Consider the following 10,421-nt stretch of genomic DNA (forward strand, 5'->3'; position numbering starts at 1 on the left):
TATGTTTGACACATACACATTGTTGGCACTAATTATATGACAGCACCGAATTAGTCATCAAGATTGTAAATATGACCAAAGCACGGTACTTGGTCCTAAGGAAATTATATTTATACAATATATGCAGACATGTTAGCAATAGTATTTTGTCAAGGAGAATAAAGTAATTGCTGTCAGAAATATAAAAACAATACATTCCAACAGTTTGGGGGAGATGACTGATGATAAATGAATATTTACATACTGTCTCTGACACTGTGGTAGATGTTCTCACAAACATGCATGTGCCAATTTTATTTTGAGGGTAATAGATACTAAGTAAAATATCCAGGCTTATATATGTAGTATTTGAAATTAGGATTGGAATTCAGGGCTATCTGATTGGTTCCATCATAAGATTATAGGAGTACTGGAGGCCTTACAAGACAAGGTGATATTTTAATTGGACCTCAGTAGTACAATATAATTTTGATGCATAGAAAAGAGTTCGAGAGAATTTCCAGGTTGAGAGAATTTATATCCTTGGTACCTCTTTCACGTCTTCAAGTTTGTATTCTTCATTACAGCATTGGTTACAATCTATATTTTAGGATGGCAAAAGTATACAATGATATCCTAGAATTTTTTCCTTTGAGTCCAGCCCTTTCAGGTTTTTTTCCTCTATTGATTAACCTGATCCTTATAAAACCCTGTGAGTGAAAACTCATATGAGAAAAATAAAATTTATGTGATAGAGATAGCATTTTCAAGTATTTTTTGGTAGAGCTATGCTCCAAATTTACATTACTGTGGCCTCATATTTTTATTGCTAACCAGATTCTATATAATATATGTTAGATTGGGGTCACAATGAATTAACTTTAAGACATCACAGAAATATAAATCTTTCTATGCAAACAGCTAGAGCTGCCTAAGAATTCTGATTGTATGGGAGCCATCTCTTCAGTCTTTGAAGATTATGGCATCAATAAAAATTGTGTATAAAGCCATGAAAAATGGCTCTTTGGAGATGTGTGCTTTTGCCAAAAATCAATTTTGCCCAGCAGAATGTCTCTAACTGTGATCATAAAAGATAAAATCTTAGGGTAGGGAGGGAACTTAGCAGGTCATCTATTCTACTAACCTGTCTCCTGATAGGGCCACCCCAATCCTGTTTTAAAATATGATATTGTTTTGTTTTTTAAGATCCCCAGGAAAACAGAGATATTATTATTTTATTTTTTTGGGTGCCCAATGAATGTCGAACCGTCTGCTAGGTAGAAAAACTTCTCATTTTAGTTTATCTTGTCCCTTGTTTCTTAGCAGATATTGACTATTTATCCTGGCTTTCTTTCCCCTCCTCTCACTCTTACCTCTTCGATGCTGTTATGGACTAAATGTTTGTGACCTCCTCAAATTTATATGTTGAAATCCTAACCCCCAATGAGATGATACTAGAAGCTGTGGCCTTTGGGAGGTAATTAAGAGGGTGGAGCCACCATGAATGAGATTAGCACCCATATAAAAGGGATGCCAGAGAGCTCTCTAGCTCTCTGTCCTCCAAGTGAGGATACAATGAAAAGTCAGGGCAGCCTGCAGCCTGGAAGAGGGCCCTCACCAGACCTACACCTGCTCACACCCAGTCTCAGACCTCCAGCTTCCAGAACTGTGGAAAATAAATTTCTGGTGCTTAAGCCTCCCAGACTATGGGCATTTATTATAGCAGCTTGAAGTGACTAAGACAGATGCCCTTGACGTCTTTGAAGAAGATTGTAAAAGTCATCCCTAAACTTTAATTTTAACCCTTAAAACTTGAATTTTTAAAATATTTCTTGTAGACATTATTTTCTCATAGATGTTCTTTAAAAATATTGAATTATGGGGCTGGGCATGGTGGCTTATGCCTGTAATCCCAGCACTTTGGGAGGTTAAGGCAGGCCAATCACCTGAGGTCAGGAGTTCGAGACCAGCCTGGCCAATAAAGTGAAACCCTGTCTCTACTAAAAATACAAAAATTAGCAGGGTGTGATGGTGGGCGCCTGTAATCCCAGCTACTTGGGAGGCTGAGGCAGGAGAACTGCTGGAACCCAGGAGGTGGAGGTTACAGCGAGCCGAGATGGCACCACTGCACTGCAGCCTGGTGACAGAATGAGACTCTGTCTAAATAAATAAATAAATTAATTAATTAAAAAAATAAAAATCTTGAATGATGAAGAATTTTCAAATTTCATGTCATTTATTAGCCATGATGCCCAGAAAAATGCATACAGTAGTCCCTCTCCTTATCTGAGGTTTTACTTTCCACAGTTTTAGTAACTTGCAGTCAACTATGGTCTGAATATGTTAAATGGGAAATTCCAGAAATAAACAATTCATAAGTTATAAATCATGCTAGGTTTTGAATAGGGTGATGAAATCTCACCCCATTGCACTTTGTCCCTCCCAGGACGTGAATCCTCCCTTTGTCCAGCATCTCCACGCTGTCTATGCTCTACCCACCCTGTAAATTGCTTAGAAGCCCTCTGGTTTATCAGAGCACCTGTTGCTGTATTGCAGTGCCTGTGTCAAGGAACCCTGATCTGATGTGGTAATGACCCCAATGCACAACAGTAATGATGCTGAGAATGTAGCTACACCGAAGAGAAGCCATTGAGTACTGTCTTTAAGTGAGAAGGTGAAAGTTCTCAAGAAGGAAAGACAAAAAAATCATATGCTGTGGTTGCTAAAGTCTATGGTAAAAACAAATCTATCCATGAAATTGTAAAGAAGGAAAAATATACTCATGCTGGTTTTACTGTTGTACTTCAAATTGCAAAAGTATGGCCAGTGTGTAATAAGTGCTTAGTTAACGGACACTGTGGTATTGTATTGTGCTTGTTTGCAAAACTTGTTATTGATTTAGGGGTTATTCTGTCATTTACAGAAGTGCTTGGAGATCACCCAGCCCTTTTCCACCCAGGGGTTGTGAGTGTGTTTTTTTCCTACATTTAGATGCTACCTGAACTTACAATGGTGAAGATAATAGTTAAACTGCATATAGCTTTTTCACACGAGCCGATTCAGATTTGTAATAAATGAAACTATAGGCACAGAGTCAACAATTTCTGAATGAGTCAGTAAACCAGAATGAGGCAACATTGGGAGTTTTCACTGCCAGGCTGGGGAAAATTTGACAAGGAAATGCTGGAAATAATCATAGAAAAAAACCACTCATTTAATTAGTGGGAGAAAGTAAAGAAAAAGGAACTAAGTATAGAATAAAGAACTCCAACATAGTAAGAAAAAGAAGTATTAACTCAGTGAATGTGGTAGAGCAGTGTATTAAAAAATATATTAACAGATTCACCTCCTCCTATTTTCCCCTATTTTGTTTCTCTTCTTTGGACTTCCGCACACTTAAGGTGTTCTTTACTCTGTTGAAGGAAAATTGGTGGAATAAGCCTAGAATACTGGAGTGCAGTAGATCTTGAAGGGTGACCTAAAATAGCAGCATCAGAAGTACCTGGGCACTTGTTAGAAATGCAGATACTCCAGCCCAGATCCAGACCTAATGAATGGAGCCTAGCCATCTGTTTTAACAATGCCTCCATGTGATTTTGATCCGGCTGAAGTTTGACAATCTCTGGTGTAGTGGATACTGTGGTGAGCAACCTCAACCCCCAATTCAGGACTGAGACACTTATTACTTTAGCTGGTAGGAGTGTAACTTACCCATGGCTCCAGGAGTTGCCCATGACTGAAAGGAGTGGCCTTGTCCAAGGTCACATTCCTCTTTAGGGTAGCACTTATACAGCAGCACTTAGCCAGTGATTTACTGGTGAGGGGGTTTACAAGGTTCAGCGTTGGCTTCAATATGGGGCATCTCTGAGGAGCCACACCTGCTTCATTGCCGTCTATAAGATCAGCTGTGTCCTCTGTTGCAACCACATCCTTGTCCAACTTCCCCCTTTTCTCAGTTCTGCTGCTCGCCTTTCCTTACAGGTGTTGTTCCTGAGAGCAGTTCCCACATCTCCACCTTAGTGTCTGTTTCCTGAGGAACCTGAGGCCTCCTGGCTTTCATTTTCTAAAAGCCCACACCCCCATGTGGGAGTGGGAAGGAGTCCACACATTAGAACACAACACAGATTTGTGAGGAGAGATGAGTTCCTGCTAAGCCGGCAGGAAGAAGAGAGACTAAGGGGAGGTGATGAGTGTATGGATACTGGTAGACCTGACTGAGAGGGACCCCACACCCACCTTGCTGGAAAGAGCCTGGGAGCAGAGGCAGCAGGGTTACATTTGAGGAAATAAAACTTTTGTTTGCCTTGCAGATTCCCATGGCCTCAGGTGCATCACTAATGAAAGAAACAAGGAGATTCCTGAGGGGACCAGACAGAACAAAGGATGTTTCAGAGCTACCTTTATATATTAAATACCAAGAACAAGATGGGATGACTTCCACCTTAGAGATACTCTTGTGGTCATGTGACATCGAAAATTGGCTAGATCTGGCAGTTAAATGAGTTTGATTAAAAAAAATTAGATAGAACTCTTTTTTCCCCTCACTACATCAGCTGCCAAAGGCTGGGCACTCTAAACACTCCCTTCTCATTGGACCCTATTTGTTACTTGGCAAAAGAAGAAAAGCTCTAGTTTTAGGGAGGCTATAGTTTTTTTCCCGTGTCATGATGTGACACAAAAGATTAGTTACAATATAAAATTATAATTTTTTATGTTTGATAATGAACTAAGATTTCCACCCCACGGTACAACAAAAGTGGAGACTAATTTTTTTTGTTATGCCAAGTGTATAAAAAACACAACAACAAAAATTCCTTTCCAAAGACTCAGAGCGCAGGTGCTTGTAACAGGCAACTACAGAGGACTCCATTTTATTTGATCACAGTGGAGGTGTCTATCATAGTTAAAAGGTTGCAAACTAGAACAAAGTTAGGGAAGGGTGTATTCTTTACAGAATTTTAAGCATTTGTGAACAGAGACTACTTAGACAATGACATGTTTTTTTAACTTTTAAGTTCAGGATACATGTGCAGGTTTGTTACTTAGGTAAATGTATGTCATCACCCAGGTATTAAGCCTAGTACCATTAGTTATTTTTCCTGATCCTCTCTCTCCTCCCACCCTCCATCCTCCAGAAGGCCCCAGTGTGTGTTGTTCCCCTGTAAGTGTCCATGTGTTCTCATCATTTAGCTCCTACTTGTGAGTGAGAACATGCAGTATTTGGTTTTCTGTTCTTGTGTTAGTTTGCTAAGGATAATGGCAATGTCACTTTTTGTACAGAGACCAGTTTGAGGAGGACTAATGCGGATCATAAAAATAAAGGCCATGAAAGTGATAAATGTCTCTAACCAGGGTTAGAAAAGATGTTGTCCTTTTATGGATTTCACTAGTATTTTAGGAAAGTGTGATTAGTTGTCATTAGAGCATGTTCTGTTGCTTTAGATATGTAGTAATACTGAGAATAACAAGAATTTTATTTACTGTGCACCTGCCATGTGCCAGGCACTGGTTCTAAGTCAAGAGCGTGTATCAGCTATGTTAATGAAGGTTCTCTGAATCAGGTGACCTCTCCGGTCAGGTGTAGTTATTATAACGCTGCCCAGAGTGAATGGATCTTTTAAATATCATCTTTACAGAATAGAGCCTGAACATGTATTGGGAATTCCTAATTTAAAAAATCCTTTTGATTATTAAATGATTATAAAATTCTTTTGCATAGGAGAAAGAACTTAGAACCAAAGTTTGTGGCTATTTGTTAGATTGATAAATGTTGTGAATGTAAATGCAACTCATAAGCTTGCTAAAAATGAAAGCTTACTATATACTTATGAATTGTTGTTTTTGTAATAACATTCTATGGAATTATTTTCTAAATTTCAAATACTCAAATGGATTTTTAGGGTTTAAACAGATAATGTTGAAAGAAATGTATATTATAGTATTCGGGTATTGTTTAGGGATGGACACTGTTTTGAGCCCGTTCTTCTGCTCATTATATGGATATTGAACATTCTACTGATCTCACTCAGAGAGTAGGATGAAAAGGCACAAAAATCCTTAAAATGGAACATTTTTACTTTTTTTTGGGTAGTTGCCCCATGATTCATTAACAAAGGTAAACATGAATGAATGATAATCCATTATTATTTTAAATACTCTGTAAGTCCTTGCTATTTTAATTAATTTATTATTAGTATATTATTTGCTCCTTTGTTTTGGTGTCTAATGTTATAAACCATTTAAATTAGGAATCCTAACTAAAATGGATTTTGAAAGAAGATATTTTTAATTAGTTGTTTCTTTTCTCTCATTTTTAGTAAGTCTTAGATTAAGTTGAACAAAATCGTTTGTTATGACTTTCGGCTCTCTCTGATTGACTAGAGATACTTGTGGCTTCTATTTTTTTCCCTCAAACTTGAAATAAATGTCTATTGCCTACTAACTACATACTATATAATTTTGATAAACTATATTAAGCAGATACAAATACATTGTACATAAGGACATTGATAACCCTGTCTTCCTGATCTGCAAAGGTATTGTTTTGGCTATATTGTTTTTCTAAGTTAACCCATTTGGGATAAAAAGTGTCTCTATTACTATGATTGGATGCCCACCAAAGCAATTCCTGTTTTCTGCCGTCTCCCTGGCAGTGAGGCATGGTCACATGACTTCAGTTCTTGTCAATAGAATGTGAACAGAAATAATGGGGCTGTTTCTGGGCTGTATTCCCTCCCTACAAACATGCTGTGATTCAGCCTCTACCACGTACATGAGGACAGTGTCCCAGGGGATCCCTGAGAACCGAGATGAAAAGAACCTGGACCCCTGAATGACTGCATGAAGCAGAGCAGCCAGCCTGACCTTTCTGGAATGTGAGAGAGAGATGCCTTCCTTTACAGTGTTTTCTTGCCACTGTATTGTTGGGTCTCCTTGACATAGTTTTAACCTAATATAATATATTTCCTTCCTTCCATATCTGGAAATACTATTTTCAGAGTATTATGGTGACTTTTTGAATTTGATTTTCTCATTGTTTCTGCAGGACAAATTTTTGAAGTTATATTCTTGTTTTAAGAGCCACAGGTAGCCAGTTAAACATATTTTGATATAGTGAATGAATCACTCTATAAATATTCTCTACTGTCTTTTTATGGGCTTACTACTGTGTTAAATACTAGGGGATGTAAAATGCCTACATGATATCATTTCTACTTACTTTGATGGAAAATGAATGTTTTCTACTATGTTATAAGCTTGTCTTATATATGTTTTAGGTAATCATTTTACTGAAAACATTATTTGAACTCACAATACACAAGGTACTATGTGAGAGGGTAAGAATAAAGACTAAAACACAGTCACTTCCCTCAAAGAACTCATAGAAGAAAAAATAGTAGCATTTAAATATACTTTGCAATTTCCTTTTGATAAATGTTGACTTCTTTGAACTTCACTACAAGCTAGTAAAATAGATTCTATTTTACCTCTTTATAGATGATGAAATGGAGATTTAGTAAGGATAATCAACTATACTTACTGATCGCTGATTGCTAGGTCCTGTGCTTTGCCTTCTTGGGTCATTCTATATTGGAGGTGGGAGAAGCAAATAAAAAGCCCTAGATGTTCTGGTGGTTCTGGGAGAGGCAAGGACATGCCGTGTCGCGTTCCTGATGGAGCTTAAAGAAACAGCAAGACCTAGGGAACAGCTTTACAACGTTTCCCATGCTGCAGTGAGGGGCATGAATGGGAGAAGGATTCCCATGCAAGGAGCCTGGGACCATAGTGGGCCCAGTGTAACACATGGACAGCAGACTCCTTTCTGTGTGCTGGATGAAGGTGTGAAAGTGACACAGGGCTCTTGACATCTTAATTTCTTTTGTGCCAGCATAGTGTGGGGAGCTTCATGGTGACTGCCTGTACCTGAAGTAGCATAACAGAGAAAGCTCAACTCTGGGAACTGTTTCTGATAAGATTGAGAGCAAAGAAATGGCAGCCTGGCAGCCTTCATGGGGTGACACCTGAAGATCAAAAACAAGGAGACTCATCAGATGCTCAGGTCACATTAGGATAAAGCAAGGAAGCCCCTGGGATTAAGTTTCTACTACCTGTTAGGACAGACATGTTATTAGCAGGACCATCTCAACTGTTGTCCAGATTGGGACAGTTGAGGGTGAAAAGGGAAACTATTGATAATTATACCTGGATAGCATGTGTAAAGTGGAACTGTCCTCGGCAAACTGGGATAATGGTCACATTATTCCTAGAAAGGGAATTATGATAAATTATAGAAAAACCAAACAAGTTATATTTTTCACATACATGAAAATATGTACTGAAATTCACATCCACCACAAAAGGCAATATTAGAGCAGAATCTGTCTTTGCAGATCACCACAAGCTATAAGGGAAAATGATTTTTTCCTTCTCTCCATAATTTGCCATTTGAAAGTAGGGGGCAGGAGGCTTCTATGCTGCTTTGTACTTTTCACTAATTCCTCTATGTGCAAAGCTGAATGATTTCTCTCTTGATGAGATGGCAAGGATATGACAACATTTCACTTTCCCTTCTGAGAGAGAATACAGAGTTAAATGTCTCTCTAACAACGTGGCCTGTCCTGCGTCTCTGGGTGAAAGCACTGAGTGCTGCTGCTTTCATTTTTCTGCCTCCATACAGATAATTACCTGGGTAGGCTTTGGACTTGTGGAAAGGACATATGCAGTTTGGGGTGGCTGGATTCAGTGTGGGAAAAATGGGAAGCTTAATTTCGGAAACATCTAACTAATATTTCCTTTTTCAAAAACTAATTTTTAAATGAAAACATTATAATTGTCATATTTATGGGGGTATAATTTAATGTTTTTAATACATATATATGTTGTGTAATGATCAAGTCAGGGTATTTAGCATGTCCGTCACCTCAAACACTTGTCACTTCTTTGTGGTGAGAACACCCAACAGCCTCTCTACTAGCTGTTTTGTAATATACAATATATTACTGTTAACCATAGTCACCCTACTGTGCAATGGAATGGCGGAACTTATTCCTCCCATCTAATTGTAACTCTGTATCTGTTGACCAACCTCTCCATATTCTCTCCTCCTTCCTCCCTCCCCACTCTCTGCTTCTAGGAGACAACTTTTTTTTTTGTTTATTTTAGATTTCACATGTGAGTGAGGTCATGTGACATTTGTCTTTCCAAGCTATATTTTTTATTCCAGCTCTAGCAGTAGAAACGTAGGCATTTTGATTCCTATCTGGTATCTGTGTACGTTTCTAAAATTGTTTCAAATGTATTGAGATTCTTGCTTGGTGCTCCTGGAAAAAAAAAGCAAACTCATTAAGAGAAGGGATTAGTCTCGTCTTTTGGAGCCATAACACACAGCAATTAGTGTGTCCTGAATGATTAAGACTTGGACCTAAGTGCAAGATGTTCTACTGGAGACAGTTCTTATAATATGGTTTGCTTATGGGATGCAAGTGTCTTCCAGAACTTTGATTATTATGCTTGAGGGTATGTTAAAATATAATTTTAACTTTTGTAATGCCACCTTTTGGGAATTGACCCCACTGTTTGGCAAAGGATAAATGCCTTGTATTTCTTAGGTTTTTCAGTTTATTTTCTGGTTGTGGATGTTAGGGGAGACTGTATCATCCCTCATTCCTGAAGTTTTCTCTCAGTTAAGGGAGCACAATATTAATGTGGCAATAGTGGCGACTCTCCTTGCCTTGGCGACTCTCCTTGCCTTTTATACTCTGCCCAGAAGTAACTCATATCAATTTGAAAGGATAAACTGAGCGTGCCCAGCTCAGCTGCTGCTTTTTTTCTCTTGTAATTAAGCTGTCTTCATGGAGCAGTTCTCTTCAGCTCCTCTATGCTTAAGTCTCACCTGCTTTTGCTCAGCATTGCCTGTTACTAGTTATGTCAATCTGCTTAACAATGGGCGCAATTAACAAGTCAAATTGTCTTTTATATTAAACTATGATCTTGGATATATAGTCTTTATCAATCAAAAGATGACATTTTTGGTTTGCTCTCTGTTTTCCTCCTGTTGTTTCTGTATTCATATTGGACCATCTCAATGTTTCAACAGTGGAATGATAATGTTTTGGGTTAGGAGATAACTAATTTTTGGATATATCTGGGTATTTGCATAAAAGGAAATTTTTTTTGGTATTTCTTAGCAACAGTTAAGCATCATCAGCCAGATAGCTATACATCATTAAAGGGATCTTTATCGCCCCTTGGAGGGATGATAGGACTGACAGGATATTGCAAATGGAAAAAAGAATTAAAATGCAAGTAGAAAGTTCAGAAAGGAGGTGTTCATGTTTTGATTAAGTTGTGTGTTTTGGCTAAGTCCATCTAGTTTTCTGTTATGCCTTTCTCTTTCATCACAGTTGACCTTAGTGAAGTTTCTAGCGTCAGTCCCCAGGGAG

Source organism: Rhinopithecus roxellana, chromosome 10 (genome assembly GCF_007565055.1).
Source record: "Rhinopithecus roxellana isolate Shanxi Qingling chromosome 10, ASM756505v1, whole genome shotgun sequence".
NCBI lineage: Eukaryota > Metazoa > Chordata > Mammalia > Primates > Cercopithecidae > Rhinopithecus > Rhinopithecus roxellana.